Raw genomic sequence first — 11647 nt, 5'->3', positions numbered from 1 at the left:
ACATAGAACTATATTATCACCAGCACATATGATGGTGATGTCCACGCACATATACTGGTCTACATTTTCTACTACCAAAGTATCACTTAGATATGAATGTGACATTACTAAACAAACTGTCTTTTGTTTGGTCATATTTACAACTTTCCAAAATGGTATATTTTATTTAATCTCTACGCAATTAACAAATGGGTACAAGAACAGAATCAATAAAAAAAATTAAAGATGTAAACAACATCAATACAAATAACAAGAAGATGAAGCATAGAGACAACGGGTAGAAACCCTAGAATAGTGCTTGAACCATATAGTCGAGAGGAGACGATGGGACTTAATTCCATAATCACAAACCAAGGATGAGCCGTCTAACTTGTAGTTTCACTATGCGAAAAATAATTCACCTCTTTATGTCTAGTCCAACAACATGATTGTTATCATTATATCACTGTAATAAAAAAATTATCGATTTCACAAAATAATTATAATTGCCTATTATGTACTTTGGTCTAGGTCAACAACATGCATCGAAAAATAAACGTGATATGAAAGAAGATGTTTTGGAAGTAAACTAACAATCAAGTAGACTAAAACAAAGTGAGAAACTCAAGATCTTGTTCTTAATTACATGAACTTGTCTTTTGTACATTATGTATGTTATATACTAAAAATATCACATTCTTATGACCGGAAACATTAAAACTTTGTGGATATTACGTATAAGAGCATTCACACAAAAAGTACTCTTTAATATGTTAGCATTTACTATATTTTTTTAAGTGTGGTTATGAGTTAAGAAGAAAGAAAATATTATTGATCACGTGTAAATTTGAAAAAGACAATGTTTATACTCTTTTCCTTTAGTATTTGTTGAAACTGATCGTGAATAAACGAGAGAAAATGTAATGACAAAAATATAAAAAATATTATTTAAATAAAAATATAAAAAAATAATTTTTAATTTAATTAAAAAGATAAAAATAAAAACCACTAAAAATAATATTATCGTTTACATAAGAATCATTCAAATCTACATTTTACTCGTCTATTCTCTAAAAAAAATTATTCTTTTTTTCACTTTCCTACAATAAATGATTCGTGAATCTCATATACTTTTTATACTCTATTTTGAAAATATTAAAATATAAATTAATTTATAATAAATAAATAAAAAGAAAATAAAAGAAAGAAAACTTCTTCATGATTTCTCTAAAATTTAAAACCCAAAACCATTTATCAATCAAACAAATATTCTTACTTTTCTTTTATTCCTACTCACTCACATAAACTCCCCCTTTCAACATGAATCTCACCGTGACCGGAAAACCAGTTTCGCCGGAGATGGACCGCCGAATCTGGCGTAAACTCCCGGTCGAACTCCTCGAACGCATCCTCTCTTTACTCCCAATAAAAACCTTCCTATCCCTCCGACCCACCTGCAAATACTTCCGATCACTCATATTCTCCCCACTCTTCATCTCCAAACACACTGATTCACCCATCTCTTCCTTCCTATTATTATCCCACCCCCACTCCCCTCACTACCTCCTATACGACACCGTTTCAAACACGTGGCGCGATTCTGGCCTTCCGTTAGCACGCTCGTTATCCTTCACGCCTTTAATCGCCTCCACCACCTGCCTGCTATGCTTCTCTTCCGTACCCGATTCATCCAATTCGTCTTTTATCATCCATAACCTGTTGTCTAGATCCTCTAGAACCGTTAAGTTTCCAGAGTACCCGTTCGCGTTCCAGTTGCTAACACTGGTTACCAACCCTAGTGGTTACAAGCTGTTTTGTGTATCGTCGGGACACTCATCTAGTAATCACGCCTACATTTACGACTCCAGATCGCGTAACTGGAGTAAACACCAAACGATTAACCGATCCCTGGGAGACAGTTATCATCAACAAGGGGTTCTTTTCAATGGATCTTTGTATTTCGCCACCCGCGAGCCGTTTCTCGTCGTGAATTTTGACCTGGACAGTGGAAATTGGAAACCACTTGATCGGGAACTGCCGGACGAGCTCACGTTCGTCCGGTTAGCTGCCTCGACCAACGGAGACAGGTTGTTTATGTTTGGAGGAATCGGGAGGAACGGGATATCGAAATCGATGAAGATTTGGGGATTGGATGAGAGTGAAATGAAATGGGATGAGATCGAGAGTGTACCGGAATTGATGTGTCGGAAATTTGGATCGGTTTGTTATCATAATTATGAGCATATTTATTGTTTCTGGCATCAAGGGATGATTTGTGTTTGTTGTTATACTTGGCCGGAGGTTTTGTATTACCGAGTGGCGCGAAGGACGTGGCACTGGTTGCCGCAGTGTCCTTCGCTCCCGAATAAGTGGAGTTGCGGGTTTAAGTGGTTCTCGTTTGTACCTGAACTGTATGCTGCTGTTTAGTAGGTTGCGCTTTGGTGTGTTGTACTTTGTATTTTGTTGTTTTGTATTATGATATCTCAATTTTTTATTTTATTTTATTTTATTTTTTTGATATGTTAGTTTGAATTTGTTGGTGAAGTCCAATTTGATGCTAGAATGTTGTAGCTTTAGAAAGTTGAGGATATGAAAGTTAGCTATAATTTTGGAAAATAACACATTTAAGTGTTTTTTAAGGTGGATGGGCACTTGCGGGTACTGGCTCTTGGGTAGGATACCCTAATTGGGTAAACCATTACTGGTCTTTACGATAAGGAAATCGGGTAGTGCAAAAGGTAGTTGTCTGTGTGTGTTTGCGTGAGGAAGACGGTGCAAGTGGGGTTGGGTTCACGCGGGCAGGGTTGCCGGTGAGTTGTGGTTCGGCGGGTACAGATCGGTTTATGGTAGGTAGCACCCTGTCCACCTTAGAAATGAAGAGATTCAAATAATAGTAACAAATTTGTATGTTTTGATTAGAGACGCAAACAATACTGATGAAGTGTAAGGTAACTAATTCATCTTTTATTCATAATTCTTGGAAGGATTATTATTATATAATCCATGATGTAGCTATTTTATTTAAAAAAGTTATAAAGGACATAAATACCTTTTATACACATGTCAACTGCCTTTGTGTTGGAATGGAGCAATTTGGAAGCCGAAAGTAATTGAAGACTTAGACCGTACCCAGTCAAAAATTTCCATACGTACGAATTTTATGACATGTCAAGTTAGTATTAAAGAGTTTTGTAAAAAAGTGATTTATCGATATAAAGCTAGGAACTCTCACACAGTCATTATTGTTCTCCTCACTCTCTGTCTTCCTCTATCTCACAAACAACCTAAAACGCCATTTGCACCAAGTTATGTACATAAGTTTTAGGAGTGAAATAAGAGATGACACACCTCGGTGTTCTCGCATAATTCTAAATCACTCTAGCAGCTCTACTCTCAATAACATCAACTGGACTCTGATTAACGATGTGAACGCCACTCGCCGAATGATGGTGGTGGGATAGATCGCACAAAGAACTACAGTTGTTATTACACTGTAAGAGTATTCTCAACTTATCCTCTAAATTTTTGTAAGAGGATTTTGTAAATTATAAGATAAAGCTATGAGTGGTTGTGAGTGGAAAAAAAAAATAAATAAGTGAGATTGAATAAAATTAGAAAAAGTTTTTTAACATTTGTTTAAATTGGTTATGAGTAAAGAATAGTGACACTTTAATAATAAAGGTATACTTAGACGTACGATAGATTTATCATGTTTTTTTAATATAATTATAGATATAGAGATCAACAACTACCTAAGAATACTCTAAGGGAGGACGAGGTGGAGCTAGATAGCCAACCATCACGCGTGATGGCTTAGCAAACACCGTCGCCGCCCCTCTCATCACGCGTGATGAGAGGGTTAGCGTGATGACCATCACGCGGTGAATTCTCACAAAACCCAACACACATACACACAAACCTATATATATATATATATATGTATGTATGTATACCAAAATTCATCACACGAACACCACCTCCACTAAATTCCATCACTAGTGATGGAATGTGATGGGATGGGGTGTCATCATACCATTAGGCCACCCGGGGCATTGCGTGAGGAAGGCCCATCACGCGTAATGGGTTCACTCCACACCGCCGCCGATGGTGTATCACGCAAGTGATGGTGGGGTTGAGTGATGGCCATCACGCAAGTGATGATTGGTTTCCAAGAAAAATTGACCGTTGGGGGAAGGAGCTGTTGGGAGAGGGGGGGGGGGGGGTTTAAATAAAAAAAACCAATATAAAACCAAAACCAAAACATAAACCAAATCCAACTCAAAACCAAATCCAACTCAAAAACACTCTCAAACTTCTCCTTTATTCACAACAAAAAAATATAGCATTTCCGAATTACTTGCTTCCCTTAGACACCGATAGCTCTTCGTCTTCGGACGATGACATTCTCGAATGGTTCCCGTTTCTATATAACGAACTTGAAGGCCTGAGCCGTCCAAAGAAAAAAGTGGTGGAGCGTGATCGTATACATGCCCACGACGTGCTATTGAACGACTATTTTGTAGAGGAGCCGAAATACGATGACGAGACGTTTAGGGAACGCTTTCGTTTGCCGAAATCTTTATTTTTAAAGATTGTAGCCGACGTCGAAGCAAACGAAGAATGGTTTCAAGAATCTTACGACGCGAGGGGGAAACGAAGTTTTACAGCGCTTCAAAAATGCACATCCGCTATTCGTCAACTAGCGATAGGTAACCCACCCGACCAATTCGATGAATACTTACAAATGTCTGAGAGAACTTCACGTGAATGTCTACAATTCTTTTGTAACGCGATTATAAAATTGTATGGCAAAGAGTTTCTACGAAAACCAACAAGACACGACATTACATGTCTTTACGCCGCGGACGAGGCTAGATGACATTTTCCAGGGATGCTCGGTAGCATCGATTGTACACATATCGAATGGAGGAATTGTAACACCCCGTAACCGCAGCGGAAACGTACACGGGATGCAACAGACACATCTGATATCAACAGCATTGTTTATAAAGAAAACACCACTACATTAATTTAAACGTATTACATTGTTCTGAGTTTCATAACCATCTAAGCGTTATCACATAAGTGTTACCGATAGTACATTAACATATTTAATGCAAAATATAGATCTCTAGACTTCCATAAAATAGCACACAGCATCGAACACATATCACTCATTCCAATTTGAGTGTACCTAGAAAGCATGTAAAGAAAACGGGCCAACTACGAATAGTTGGTGAGTTTCACTAATTTAAATAAACCATAACAAATCATTATAAAAATCATAAGTAAGTGATGTAATTATACTGAGTTCACAATTGAAAACTCTATTAACCCCAAAACATAACGATTAACCTCCGGGAACTTTGTTACCCCAGAATACTTTCAAATACCCCTGGGAACTCTGTTACCCCAGAAACACATTTAATAACATCTGGGAACTCTGTTACCCCAGAAACACATTTAATAGCCTCTGGGAACTCGGTTACCCCAGAACACTGTTTCGGGCCTTACAATATTAGTAACTCAGTTAATTACCATCTTAATACATTATCGTACGATTTCCGTACAATAAACATTATATAAATACATTCGTTTCCATGCGATTCGCATGTACTTAAACACTTTGGATAGAAACATGCTCTCAACCCGGGAAAATATTTAAAACAGTTCAATAAAAAGGGGCTCGTGAAAACTCACCTTTCTGTGAGTCGGGACATGATACAATGAACTGCTATAAGCCTGGATCTGTAATATGATATCTAAGTCGTTACTATATAATTCCCATAAATTAAATCCGTGTTAATCGGTACATCTGGGGACATTGTTAACCCAGTACTGTACTCGATCCGGGGACAATGTTAACCCCGTGACACTTCTAAGGACTCAGATTATGCCATTACTTAGAGTCTGACGGTCAAAATTATCATTTTTATGTTTTCCTTGATTTGCGTGCCTAGCACGGTTATCCGTTTTTAGTTTCAAGAATGGGTTTGTTCACACCCGACCCAAAAATGGTGTTTGACTGTTATTTTAGTTAAAGTGATGAAATTAGAGCTCGGTTTGGACACCCCGTTTGGCCGCGGGGCCCGTTTCCGTCATTTAGGTGCCGGAAACAGTAAAATCGGGTAAAATTACCCAAATCATCCGAATTATTTTCGGATGATTTACTTTTACTTAATTTACTTAGTTTTATGAAAATGGTCAATTTTTAGGTTTTTTTTATATACCAGTCAGCTCGCTTATGCGAACTTTGACGGTTTACACGTTTTAAGCTTTAGAAATTTGTTTTTATGTTCTTTTTAGCACAAATAATTACCCGTTTAGTCTCGGGTCTTGAAATTTTACACAACACTTATTTTGACAGTAAGAAATTTAACAAAAATTTTTCCAGATTTAATTTTTATATTTACATTTATTTATCTATTTTTAATCATCATTAAAACACTAAATATGTCAAAAATACCAAAAGACTTTAGAAAAATCCCAAATTTTTCCGGGATGATCCCTGCCATCCTCATAACTCCCTGGAATTTTTCCAGAACCCAAAACTCATTTTTCAAGCCATTTTCACAAAAACCGAGCTAGAAAGCCCTAGAACCCGTTTTACCGAAAAGCCCACTTAGACTTCTCCAACTATGCTAAAATTTTGTGTGTTACTTTTATATGTTATAAAAAGCTTATCTTAAATTTTCCAGAATATTTCATGAAGTTTAGCTATTTTTCACCATTTTTGGCCAAAACCGAGCATTAAATTCTCCAAATATTCATCATTTATCCAAAAATTACCAAAATTTCACAGATCTCATATTTTCATGTGTAGATCATCTCTGTGAAATTTCATGACCCAACTCTAAGCCTACCACAATCTGTCCAAAATAACTAAATCACACGAAAACCGAACTATCTTGTGTTTTCTAGCGTTAGATCGCAAAGATCTTGGTTTCTAGCCTTTGCTAGCCACTAGATACAACACTTACAAGCACAATAACACCATACCAAGCAAGTTACACCAACAATCAAACCATTTCTTTCATAGTGTCGGTTTTGATATAAAAACAAAGGTTTTAACCATAAAAATCCGTTCTCGACTCTTTTTACTCATTTCTTGGACCAAGATCCCTTGTATAACTTGTATACATCTCTTGATCATGCAAGAGTCGGTTTCATCTCGGGTTTTCACCCGTCTTTCACATGGAAACTCATTTTACAAGATTTCAACCTTAAAATTTCGTTCTAAACTCTTTTAACTCATTACTTGGATCAAGATCCTTTGTATAACTTGTATACATCACTTGATCATGCGAGAATCGGTTTCAACTCGGGTTTTCACCCATTTTTACATTTGAAACCTCCTTTTCTCAAGATCATGAAGTTGGAAACAAGATTCAAGCATTAAAACATGTGTTATACCTTGTAAATCTTGGTTGGAAATCAAGAACTTGGATGAAGATAGATGAGTGTTGAGAGGATTTTGGAGTTGGATGTTTAAAAAAAAGAAAATGTAATGTGTGTGTGTGTGTACAAAGACCGATCGGTCCAAGGTTATGTGTGGGGTGGGGCCCACACATCCATTCTAGGCCACACATTCGGATTTTCGTAATCCGGATAATGTTTTGGATAATCTGGCTCAGTTCGTTTCTCGTTTAAACTCGTAATTCGGCTTAAAACGAGCCTAAAATGGTCGTTTTTCGGGTTAAAATAAAATTTACATAAAACTGATTTAAAAACTTTAAAAACTTAAACCATGACATTTATTGACTCAACCCATCATATTGTCGGTCATTGTGCATCTTTTTCGGTTTGATCGATCGTCTCTTGCTTGGTTTGATGTTAAAGGTTTCGTTTAACGTACCGACGTACTAATAAATCGAAATCCTTTTTCTGTGCTATAATTCACTTATCCCGAAGCCTTAACACTTCGTAAACCTTACTAAACATCATATATTTCATCTATGACGTAATCCCCGATTCGTTCGGGTTTCAATAACCGTTCATCGGTTAATCGAAATTCTAATACGACTAACTGTTCATTTGAGTATAATTCGTACTGTGAATCTTATATACTCGTATAAACACATTATAATTCATATATTCAGTATTGAATAACACGTAAATAGTATATTCCGGCTAGGGTATACCTGAATTTGCCGGAATCGTTACATTCTCCGCCCGTTATAAAAATTTCGTCCTCGAAATTTTACGCGTCAACTACTTCCTTTTGAGGAAATAGGTGGGGGTATTTCTTCCGAAATTCGTCCTTTCGTTCCCATGTATATTCTGGGCCTCGTTGCAAGTTCCATCTAACTTTGACCAACGAGATCTTATTGTGTCTAAGTTGCTTGATCTTACCGTCCACTATTTCAATGGGCTCCTCTACGAAGTTGAGCTTATCATTTATTTGAACACCCTCTAAGGGTAACACCGATGTCTCATCCGACAGACACCGTTTCAGGTTCGACACGTGAAACACGTTGTGAACCGCACTCAGTTCATCAGGCAGTTCTAATCGGTATGCTACAGGTCCGATTTTCGCAGTAATATCGAATGGTCCAATATATCTAGGGGCTAACTTCCCCGCCTTGCCAAATCTAATCACACCCTTCCACGGTGATACTTTCAAATACACTTTATCACCTTTCTCAAATGATAACGGTTTTCTACGGTTATCGGCATAACTCTTCTGCCGATCCCGCGCGGCCTTCAGATTGTTTTAAATTTCAAGAATTTTGCTGGTCGTTTCCTGGACCAGATCTGATCTAATAACCTGTGTGTCGCCCACTTCTGTCCAGCAGAGTGGCGATCGGCATTTCCGTCCATACAATGCTTCGTAAGGCGCTGCCTTTATACTGCTATGGTAACTATTATTATAGGAAAATTCAACGAGTGGGAGATGTTGATCCCAATTTCCCTTAAAATCCAGTACGCATGCACGAAGCAAATCCTCCAGTGTTTGGATGGTCCTCTCAGACTGACCGTCGGTCTGAGGGTGGTATGCTGTGCTTAAATTAATACGCGTTCCCAGCGCTTCTTGCACAGCTTGCCAAAGCTTGGAGGTGAAATGACTATCCCGATCAGAGATGATTGAGATGGGTATCCCATGACGAGACACAATTTCATTTATATAAATCTGCGCAAGTCTCTCAGTGTTATAATTATTTCTAATCGGGATAAAATGTGCCGATTTGGTTAATCGATCCACGACTACCCAAATTGCATCATGTCCTCGGGACGTCTTGGGGAGGTGTGTCACAAAATCCATCGTGATCTGCTCACACTTCCATTCGGGAATTTTCGGTTGTTGTAACATTCCCGAAGGTTTCTGGTGCTCCGCCTTAACCCTCGCACACGTCGTACACTTGCCGACGTATGTGGCTGTATCCTTTTTCATACCCGGCCACCAGTAGAACTCCTTCACATCCTGGTACATCTTATCCGATCCCGGATGTATGGAATATTTCGATTTATGCGCTTCGTCCATGATTAATTCACGAAGGTCATGGAGGGTCGGGATCCAAATCCGATTTTTGAAATAGAGAATCACGCGCTGTTCGAAATTCTTCTCGTTACCGTAAAGTCCCTCTTTTTCCAATTGTTCCTCTTTCAACGCCTCGCGTTGAGCGACTCGAATCAAATCCGAAATGTTCGACTGGACTATCATCCTCAGCGCTCGCACTCGCAATGGCTTCACCCGATCCTTCCTACTCAAGGCATCGGCTACGACGTTAGCCTTGCCGGGGTGATAACGGATGTCACAGTCATAGTCGCTTAATAATTCGACCCATCTTCGTTGTCTCATATTCAGTTCTTTCTGATCGAATATGTGTTGCAAACTTTTATGATCGGTGAAGATGGTGCACTTTGTACCGTAGAGATAATGTCTCCAGATTTTAAGTGCGAAGATAACTGCTCCCAGTTCTAAGTCATGAGTGGTGTAATTTTTCTCGTGTATTTTTAACTGTCGAGAAGCATAGGCTATGACCTTATTATTTTGCATCAACACGCATCCTAACCTTCTCCGGGATGCGTCACAATACACGACAAAACCATCGTCTCCGTCGGGGAGACTTAAGATCGGCGCTTGGCACAATTTTTGTGTTAGCGTTTGAAATGCCGTTTCCTGCTCTTCACCCCAATCATACCTTCGATCCTTTTGAGTCAGGAGGGTTAAAGGTTGGGCGATGCTGGAAAAGTTCTCTATAAATCGACGATAGTATCCAGCTAAGCCTAAGAATTGGCGGATTTCCTTTGGCGATTTAGGCGCTTGCCAACTCTTAACTGCTTCAACCTTACTTGGATCAACGTGTATTCCTTGATGGTTTATAACGTGTCCAAGGAAATGCACTTCTTGTAACCAGAAGTTACACTTGGAGAATTTTGTAAACAACTTCTCCTGATTTAGAAGCTCTAAAATTAATCTCAAGTGTTGCTCGTGCTCTTCTTTACTTTTCGAGTAAATCAAAATATCGTCAATAAACACGATGACGAATTTATCGAGGTAGGGTTTACAGACTCGATTCATGAGATCCATGAATACTGCTGGCGCATTTGTTAGCCCGAAGGGCATCACTAAGAATTCGTAATGGCCGTAGCGAGTCCGGAATGCGGTTTTTGGGATATCCTCCTCCTGGATTCTAACCTGATGGTATCCCGATCTAAGATCTATTTTTGAGAAGTAGTTCGCACCTTGTAGTTGGTCGAACAGATCATCGATTCGGGGAAGAGGATACCTATTTTTGATTGTCAACTTGTTCAGCTCCCTGTAATCAATGCACATTCTAAGGCTTCCGTCCTTCTTTTTCACGAATAGTACCGGTGCACCCCACGGGGAATAACTAGGACGAATAAATCCTTTATCCAACAATTCTTGCAACTGATTGGATAATTCTTGCATCTCAGATGGTGCAAGTCGGTAAGGTGCCTTAGCAACAGGGCACGCTTGAGGTAACAGATCGATTCTGAATTCGACCTGTCGGGTTGGCGGTAATCCAGGAAGTTCCTCTGGGAAAACTTGTGGAAATTCGCGTACCACGGGGATATCGTCCACCCGTTTTTCCTCAGAATCAGTGGCCGTCAGGCTCGCTAGATACGCCACACATCCCTGACGTATATATTTTAACACCTTGAGGTGGGATATAAATGGTATCATGGTGCCGGATTTTTCTCCTTGCACTAATACCTCCTCGTCATCCGACACCCGGATCTTGACGATTTTCTTTTCACAGTTTATTTCTACCCTGTTACGTGCTAACCAATCCATTCCCACTATCACGTCAAAACTACCCAATTCTACCGGTAACAAGTCAATCAGAAAGGATTGTTCGTTCAGAATAAAAGGGCAATTCCGAACTATCTGATTAACTATCATGGTTTTACCGTTAGCGACTTCTACGGTGTAAGGTTCTATGGTTTCACCAATAGGAAGGTTTGCTATCGAAAGGAATCTAACGGAGACAAAACTTCTATCGGCACCTGTATCAAATAATACAGAAGCGTAATGATCAGAGACGAGGAATGTACCTGTCACTACGCTGGGGTCCTGGCATGCCTCGTTCGCCCCCATCACGAATGCTCGGCCTCGCGCCGGATTGGACGACGATGCCTGACCCGCGGGTTGCCTCCCGTTTCCTCCCTGGTTCAGTTTCGGACAGTGTCTTTTAAAGTGATC

General features: G+C 39.1%; 1 pseudogene; it reads left to right on the top strand.

The window, feature by feature from the left end:
- Positions 1-1285: 1285 nt before the first annotated feature.
- Positions 1286-2666, top strand: LOC143540986 (F-box/kelch-repeat protein At5g43190 pseudogene; annotated as a pseudogene).
- The last annotated feature ends 8981 nt before the right edge of the window (positions 2667-11647 follow it).

Source organism: Bidens hawaiensis, unplaced genomic scaffold, assembly GCF_021521415.1.
Source record: "Bidens hawaiensis isolate Kalapana, Puna unplaced genomic scaffold, B.hawaiensis_p1.1 tig00012420_1, whole genome shotgun sequence".
NCBI lineage: Eukaryota > Viridiplantae > Streptophyta > Magnoliopsida > Asterales > Asteraceae > Bidens > Bidens hawaiensis.
The sequence above is the reverse complement of the archived record's forward strand: the minus strand, read 5'-3'. Positions and strand labels throughout refer to the sequence as shown.